This window comes from Carassius carassius, chromosome 5 (genome assembly GCF_963082965.1).
Source record: "Carassius carassius chromosome 5, fCarCar2.1, whole genome shotgun sequence".
NCBI classification, from domain to species: domain Eukaryota; kingdom Metazoa; phylum Chordata; class Actinopteri; order Cypriniformes; family Cyprinidae; genus Carassius; species Carassius carassius.
This window is the reverse complement of record NC_081759.1, coordinates 21,098,270-21,106,360: the sequence shown is the minus strand read 5'-3', so window position 1 is coordinate 21,106,360 and position 8,091 is coordinate 21,098,270. Positions and strand designations below refer to the sequence as shown.

At 37.5% G+C, this 8,091-nt stretch overlaps 1 protein-coding gene across 1 annotated transcript in view; it reads left to right on the top strand.

Moving 5' to 3' along the window:
- Window positions 1-636: 636 nt before the first annotated feature.
- LOC132140985 (SET-binding protein-like) overlaps window positions 637-8,091 on the top strand; it is a 56,097-nt gene continuing 48,642 nt past the window's right edge. Inside the window, exon 1 of the mRNA XM_059550106.1 lies at window positions 637-772. The gene's annotated coding sequence lies outside the window, so the exon portion shown is untranslated. The remainder of the gene's footprint in view (window positions 773-8,091) is intronic.

Below are 8,091 nucleotides of genomic sequence, written 5' to 3'. Positions count from 1 at the left end.
TAATGAATACATTTCTGCACTACAAAAAATATTTTGCGCTACAAGCAAACAAATATAAAACAAATATAAAAATAAAAATAAATAAACAAACAAAGGATCGACAAGAAACAATTAGATAATGATTGTTAATAATAATGAACAAATAAACGTGTGATTGATCTTTGTTTTATGTCGAGCGCTACATGGAGAGGGCGCTGGAGAGCGATCTGCAAGCCAGTGCTGAGACTCGGAGCAGAACACACACATTATCAAAAACTACTGCGGGAGTCCAGCAAGAGTCACACCACACTCGCTCAAGTCCGACCAAACACCTCAAGAAACAACGGGAACGCCAGAGTCTGCATATCCCTGGATATTTGCCCTGCACGACCGCTCGGTTCCGGTGTGCCATCTAACGCAGGACTTTGGATATTATTAAGGATCGCAAGAGCAGGTTTGTTTTGTCCGCAGTGGGAAGAGGCTCGATCCACCCCCGAGTCTGGTGTCTGAGAGGGAAGCAATGCAGCGCTGTGACTGAACTCCATATTCCTGCAGCTTCAGTCCACAGCTCATCTGATTCTGCAGACGCACTCCACTGATCGATCGCAAATCGACCGCTCTTCATTTATCTTTTTCCTTTCTGAAAAGAAATCTCACCCGAGATTGCAGCTGGCGCCATTTTAAAGCGATAAAAACGCCGTTTGCTTGAGTTTGAGGGATTGTAAAGTGCTTGTCATAATTTAGTGGATGGATTTACTCTCGTAGACTTCAGCAGCAGCAGCTTCAGATATGGGTGAGTTTTTACCTCTGCGCTCTTTTAACCGCCGCTTCAACATGCCATTTTTACGATATTATCATTTATATATCTCACTTGATTTGTAATTGAACTGAAATTAGTAAAGTGGTCGGGGTGTTGTGGATAAGTGAAGTAGCCTACTTGCAAACTGCAGAGCTCCATTTTAACCACAAGAAGAAAAGTGGACTATCGCCATTCTGCCTTATTTATACGGAATACTCTAGATTTTTTTTAATTGACCTAAAGCAGCTAAATCTACATAAATATCAATACTTATGGCAATCGTTGATGAAGAACAGTTTCATAGATCTAACTCACCCTGAAGGACAGCAGTATTTGCAACACAGAGAGAGTATGATATATATATATATATATATATATATATATATATATATATATATATATATATATATATATATATATATAAACTTAGACGCATTATTCGGAGTAATTTACTGTAATCGTGGCCATGCATCAGTTTCCCGCTGATAGAGAGTAGGCGTGTATTTGCACTGTCAAGCGCCTATAGTAATTTCCACTATAAGCCACCGTGTAGGCTTTTATTTCCATGTCAGTTGTGTTCTTACTCATTACAGACTGAATGTGTCACAAAACCTAGCTAGACAGCGTTGTGGGCAACTGAACGTCCTTTTCTGCCTAAAATGCTGTCAAGTAGGTGTCTCACTAGGTTTTTTTTTGAGACATCTGCGTTTTGTCTGTGATGGGTAGCAATGATGAAAATGTTGCCCTAAGTGTTTGGTTTCATATCTGATCTGTCGTGGTCGAGTTAATCTTTGCTGACATTTACCAAGATCAGATATTATTCAAAACGAGAATTTCAGTAATTATTCATATTCTCCATAAATAGCCTATCAGATCTTAGATTAGTATCGTGCCCCTCATTTGATTGGCTGGAATCAGTGCCTAATTGCAGAAAGGGAAGGGGCTATGACAAGGTCATCTGAGTGTTTTTTTTTTTCTCAGCATCTTTAGATTGAAACAGAATGTTCTCCAGGGGAACTTAGAACCACCATGAAATCAACATTCACAACTCTTATATCATTGTAATCAAATATTGTACTGGTTTTTGAAAACACATTCCTTTTTTCTTATTTTTGAGACACTTTTATTTGGTAATATGTCTCAAGAGGAAAGAAATACGTTGGCTGAGAAGTGCAAATCAATTCACAAAATTTTGAATACATTATAAGAAGTCAGAAAACACAATGGCAATGAAATGAGATCCAGCTCTCCGCTTGCAGCACGTCAGTCACGCTTGTCATGAACGTGGGTGAAACCAAAGACTATGGAATACCCTTAAATTAGTTATTTCCTTGTTATTTCTTAAAGGGACGTTGGTGAAATACACACAAAAACAAAATTTTTAAAAAATCAAATAATACGTCATTAATAGCGGTTCACTTCCGTGATTTGGTACGTTTGCGTTCACATCAGCAGGGAACATGAACTGTACCCCAGACCACCCTTTTCAAGCAGACTCTGGTACGGTTCGCGGGTACAAGACAGCATTTATCATCCAAACGAACCAAACTCTGACATCAATCAAACCTGGGTGCGTAACAAAAGTGTGTGAAAGCTCCCTTAATGCTGTTTGATATAACTCAATTACAGTTTAATTTTCCCAATAAAAAGACTGTTCAGTTCTTAATATTTTGTGTCCTCCCCTTTAAAATCTCTCTGTCCCTCAAAAATCCCAATAACATTTTCATTTTTGTTTGCCCATTTGCTCAAATAGCAAAAGAAAATTGCCACGATAGTGTTTTCACAACTTATAATAAAAAATGAGAGAGAGACTGAACGGCAGAACTATGTCAAATTTACTGTCACTTCCATAGACACTGTATTAGAAACACCCTTGCATTAGTGTTAACTAGTTTTTGTAATCTCATTCAAAGGTAATAATAGTAGTGGAAATTAGTTTTTTTTGTAAATATCGGCATTGGGCGATAAGTTTTTTTTGCTTGGCCGATGTGTTCAAGGCGGGACCTTTATTTTGACGACGCTAAGAGCGCACACAGTGCTCACAATCTCTCTCTTGTTTGTTGTCGTCGTTAACAGTTCTGTCTATTACAGATAGAAGTCTGTCTAATAATCAGATAAGAACGGATAAAGGAATTAATCTGTACAGAAAGTATGATAACGATTTCTTTTTTATTAGGAATATTAGTAATAGAAAGGCAAACATTATAATAATTTCTCGTTTGCCGTCAGCATTAAGCAAATGCGCATTTATATAATTGAAACAAATCTTTGAATGACTAATGAATAGGGCTGGGTGATATATTTAACTATATGATCATGGGCATTTAGTCAGTAAATCTGGTTCCATGATTAGCGCTAAATCGCCATCACCTGCTTTTAAATGGAGCGGCTCTTAACAGACAGAGCCGTAAATCACTGACAAGCTACGCAATATCGCGTTCATTATTGAAGGCTATTCACCTGCGATAATGAACGCGAAACGCGCGTGTCAATCGTATGTGATATATCGCCCATCCCTAATAAGTACAGTGTTGTAAATGTACATGCATTTTATTTTTTTTATTACATAGTAATGGCAATTCATACAATACATTTAAACTGTTACTTTAAGACTATCTCCAAAATTTCTACCACTACTCTGCTGTTCTTCCTGTATATCTTTAATTGACAGATGTCTCGTCCAGTCAGCGGTGAGTAATCTATTCTCACACCAGTGGCGCTGTCTCAAACTGTACCTACCTTTTCCGGTTTGTCTGATTTGTCGTTGTGTTTTCTGACTTGGTATAATGTTTTCGGAATTGTTGTTGTGTTCTCTGAATTGTTATTTAGTTTTTTTAGATTTGCATTTGCTTTTGCAATTTATTTTGTTTTCAGAATTGTAATTTGTTTTGCACTTCTCGGCCACCATAAAGAAAACACTTATCACAACTTCCATTTCATGCCAACTTTTAATTTTGACACAGCTTCTAGGAGCCAAGTGATATGCTTTGAATGACATGCCTTAAAGGGATAAATCACCCCAAAATCCCAATTTTTATGTCTATACAATGGAAGTCATTGGTAGCAGAATTGTTAAAGCATTATCTTCACTGAGACCTTAATACTTGAACTGAATTGATGGTGTACAGTCAGTAATGGAGAATGGAGTTTTGTGGGTTATGGAGTTTTGGGACAATATAAAATCTTGGTTTGAGTGCTGTGTTTCTGACTATGACTGTATCACTGTGTAGTTGTTTCAGAATGGAAGAGGAACTTTTAGTTAGTCTTCATCGTTTCATAGAAAGCCAATGGAAAAACCCAGGTCAGATGAGGAGACTGAACACGTTTATCAAAACACAAACACATCTACTTATGGAGCGCTTGCCCACAAAAAGATTCCAGAAAACCTATTGTATCCATATGGGGAGTATACGATTACACAAAAGAACCACAGTATTTGAGCAAAGGATAAATCCAAAGTGATGTTTATGTGTGTGAATGGAGCTCTCTCTGTTCCCGGCTATGGCTAGTTGCACTGGAGGACAGCCAAGTCCTGACAGGAGACAAAGGAAAGAGGGAGATATCCAAGGACATATCTAATTTTTGGCAGCCGTTCCAAACCAAATATCAGAACAAGAACACCTTTTGGCAGCAAGCTACGCGTTTCGTTTTTTTTTCTCTTTCTTTTGACTACAGCCATTTTGTTTTTGCTGCGGTTGAAATTCTGATCTCTCCTCAGTTTAAAATTTACATTTTGGCAGAAATCCATTTGCTTTTGCCATTGAAGAAAACGAGACAAGGGCGGCTGTGTGTGTGTTTGTGTGTTTTTTTTGTGTGTGTGACTTCAAGTGGGATTGGCTGCACATTTGGAAACTTTGCTGCAGAAGGACGGTATCAGATGTGTTTCAGTTACTCGGGATGGCCGGCTCCAGGGATTGTGTTGATGGATAACTCTCCAGTATTGTCAGTAATCTTAATTCAAAGCGCCAATCAGACAGACTTTGATTTATGCTTGATCCTTAAATTTGATAACCTGTAAACCTTATCTACTATTGTAGTAAAGGAAATGGTTATTTGAATGTTTATCTATGCCTTGAAGCAGTTGTGATTTGAACCACACTGTGGGAAACACCGACTCTCAGTTTGCTGTTGCTAAGCAGGTAAAATCACAGAAGGGCAAACGATCACACTTTAACAGCAGCTCTCATCTGAAGCAGGGTATGAAAAACTGCAGAAACCAATAACACTGAATACCTACAAATTGACCTTTATTACTGTTCACACACAGACAAGCTTTATACAGCATCCCATAGGTATAAGCAGGTGATTTCTGTGAACTATGTGATTATTAGTCAAATATGCTCATGAAGTAATTGGATATCATTCTTAGGGAATGGAATGAGGTGCTAAGCATTTTTATTTGCCATTATTTGACCTAAAAATGAAATTTTTTCATTTAATTATTTTCACCCTATGTCATTCCAAACTTGTATGACTTTAGTTCATCTTTTGAAACACGAATGAATTTTGTGTTTAATAAAATCTGAGTGATTTCTATTCCTCCATTAAAAGTCTATACCACCAAAAATGTTGATGCCTCATAAAAGTTCATAAACACATTGTAAAAGTAATACATATCTTCTAAAAATAAATATTGTTTTATATGATGAACAGATTTAATTTATTTCCAAGGAGGGACAAAAAGTATGTGACAATAACTTTTTAAAAGTTGTAGAGGTTTGGAACAATAATGACATAATTTTCAGTTTTAAGTGAACTGTCCCTTTAAAACTGCAGTTCGTAACTTTTGGCGCTTTAGCAGTTAATAAACCGAACTGTGTGCTACTTCTCTCTGTTTATGTCTATGGCGAATCACGCAGGTACTGTGATACTCCGCAGCGCTTCCACCAGTACCAGCCTGAAATAGTCTGAATATAAAAACTTATTATAGGTGCCGCATCCAGCCCCTCGGTAATAATCACGTAGCTAAATTAAATGACATTGCATTCTTTAAATTGAAATGGTAATTCACATAAAATTGCATCTACAACTTCAACACACAGGTCCTCATAGACTTACATTGGAAAGGTACAAACTGGTGAAAATGTTGAACGTCAGCAGTTACTAATGTAGGACTGTTTTGTTTTTAAGGCGGCGGTCACTTGAGTCGTGTTTTGCCCACAGTCTCCTGCCAATAAAAACAGTGCTCTGTGTAGTAACCAACAACAAAGAGTGCAAGTATACAGTATATTTGTTTCATTCAATTTTGCGGCTTAGTAATTACTCAAAACAACTGTGATTTCAGTTCAATTTATTTTGCAGGCCTACTTGTATCTGTCGTTTTTTGTGTGAAGTGATTGGATTCTAAAGATCATTTCTGCCATGCCCCTCATCTCACTTCAGCATCTTTTCTCATTAGTGTTGTCTGTTGTGAAAACGCAGCTGTTCAAGGAACCAGATTTCTTCACTAGCCTTGAAATTAAGATCATGGTCAGCTTGCCTTACTGTGTGACTGCATCGGGTCAAAGGCACTGGAAAGGAAAGCATGATTTTTAGACCGCAGACACGTTTGGTTTAATTCGGTTTCAATCTTGGCAACCTTATGCGACCGGTGAGTGTTTATTTACGTCCCACCACTGTTGTAGATTCAGAATATACTTTGTGTAGCCGCCCAGAGCTACGGCACATAGAGTGTGTAATTCAGCCGTATCATCACAGTTGATGTCTTGAACTAATGTGGCCGGGATTGGGAAGTTTCCTTATATGTGTAGAAGTGCAGGGTATGTGTCAGCCGTGCCAGTTCTGAGGGGCCTATTGATGTTAGCCAGAGTAGACGCCTTATTCGATTCAACACAAATGAAAATCAGCCTGTGAGGGAGAAGTACAGTCCGTTCAATATGGTGTGGTGCTGTGTACATGGGTGTTCGATCGTTCAAGCTGACAAAACACTGAAAATATATCTTGCCTAAAATATTCCAGTTGATATAAATTACAGTGAACGGACTGTACTTCAGTCGCTCACAGCTCCCCATAGCACCATGGGAAATTTAACTGACAAGTGTTTCTTGCCAATACAATTATGCTGGGAGGTATTTCCAGTATTTACGATATATATATAGGAACACTGTAAATATTGCAATGATTTTACTGCGCTTTTTATTTGGTCGTTAAAGTTGCAACGAAAAGGAAGTAGTGATAGATATCTCCTTCCTTATTATGATGTACACCTGAGTGTAATAGATTATCAAAAAATGAAAGATGTTTATTGTAGAGGAGTGGGATTTAAAGGCATAGTTTACCCAAAAATGAAAATTCTGTCATTATTCACTCACCCTCAAGTTGTTCCAAACCTGTATCAGTTTCTTTCTTCAGGTGAACACAATAAAAGGTAGTTTGAAGAATGTTGGTAACCGAATAGTTGACAGTAGTTTGACTTCCATATAGCTTGGGAAAAATGCTAAAGGCCACTGTTTGTTTTCCAGCATTCTTCAAACTATCTTCTTTTTTGTTCAACAGAAGAAAGAAAGTGATACAGGTTTGGAACAACTTGAGGGTGAGTAAGTAATGACAGAATTTTCATTTTTGGGTGAACTATCTCTTTAAGCAGACTAAATGATTGGAGAAGTTCATACGTCACCAGAGAGAAGTCTGACGCTTTCACCACAACATCCATTTATGACATTTTGATTTAAAAAAATTAATTACATGTATGAAGGAAATCACAAAGACAGAAAGCTTAATATTGAATAAGATTAAAAAACGTTTTGCGGCTGTTAAAAATAGAAAACTTATGTTACAATTTAGATTTATAGTATGTTTGTTTCAAAGGATTTCAAATTGTAAATGCGTTTCTTTTGTATTTTATCTGAAAAGATGATAAAACTACATGGTTTCCTCTGTGTTTACCACAGGATCTCAACAAATTATGAGCATGGTTGTTTGAGAGGGCTATTTGTGAGTCTACCTCAAGCCTGCTCACTGTTCATGGCCTTAAAAGGGACTGGGACAGAGAGGAATCCTCTCAGCACAGCAGACAGTCTTGACACCCCACTACAGATTGTCAGTTAAAAAAAAAGTCCTTAGTGCACAGGCTTTGAAAGAAGCCAAGAACACATCTCACTTCTTAACAATATATACTGTCTTATTAAAACCAGCGATCAACAGTAAGTTTTTTTTTTTTTTTTTATGAGTTCAGTTTTTAAGCCATAAAAATGTATGAAATTCAGTGGCATCACAACACTGGCCTGACAGGGCAATTGGCAGTTCTTTCATTCGGAACCCAGGGCAGCTGATTGTCCTTTCTGTTAAGCCCTGATTACAGTTTCATTGTGAAC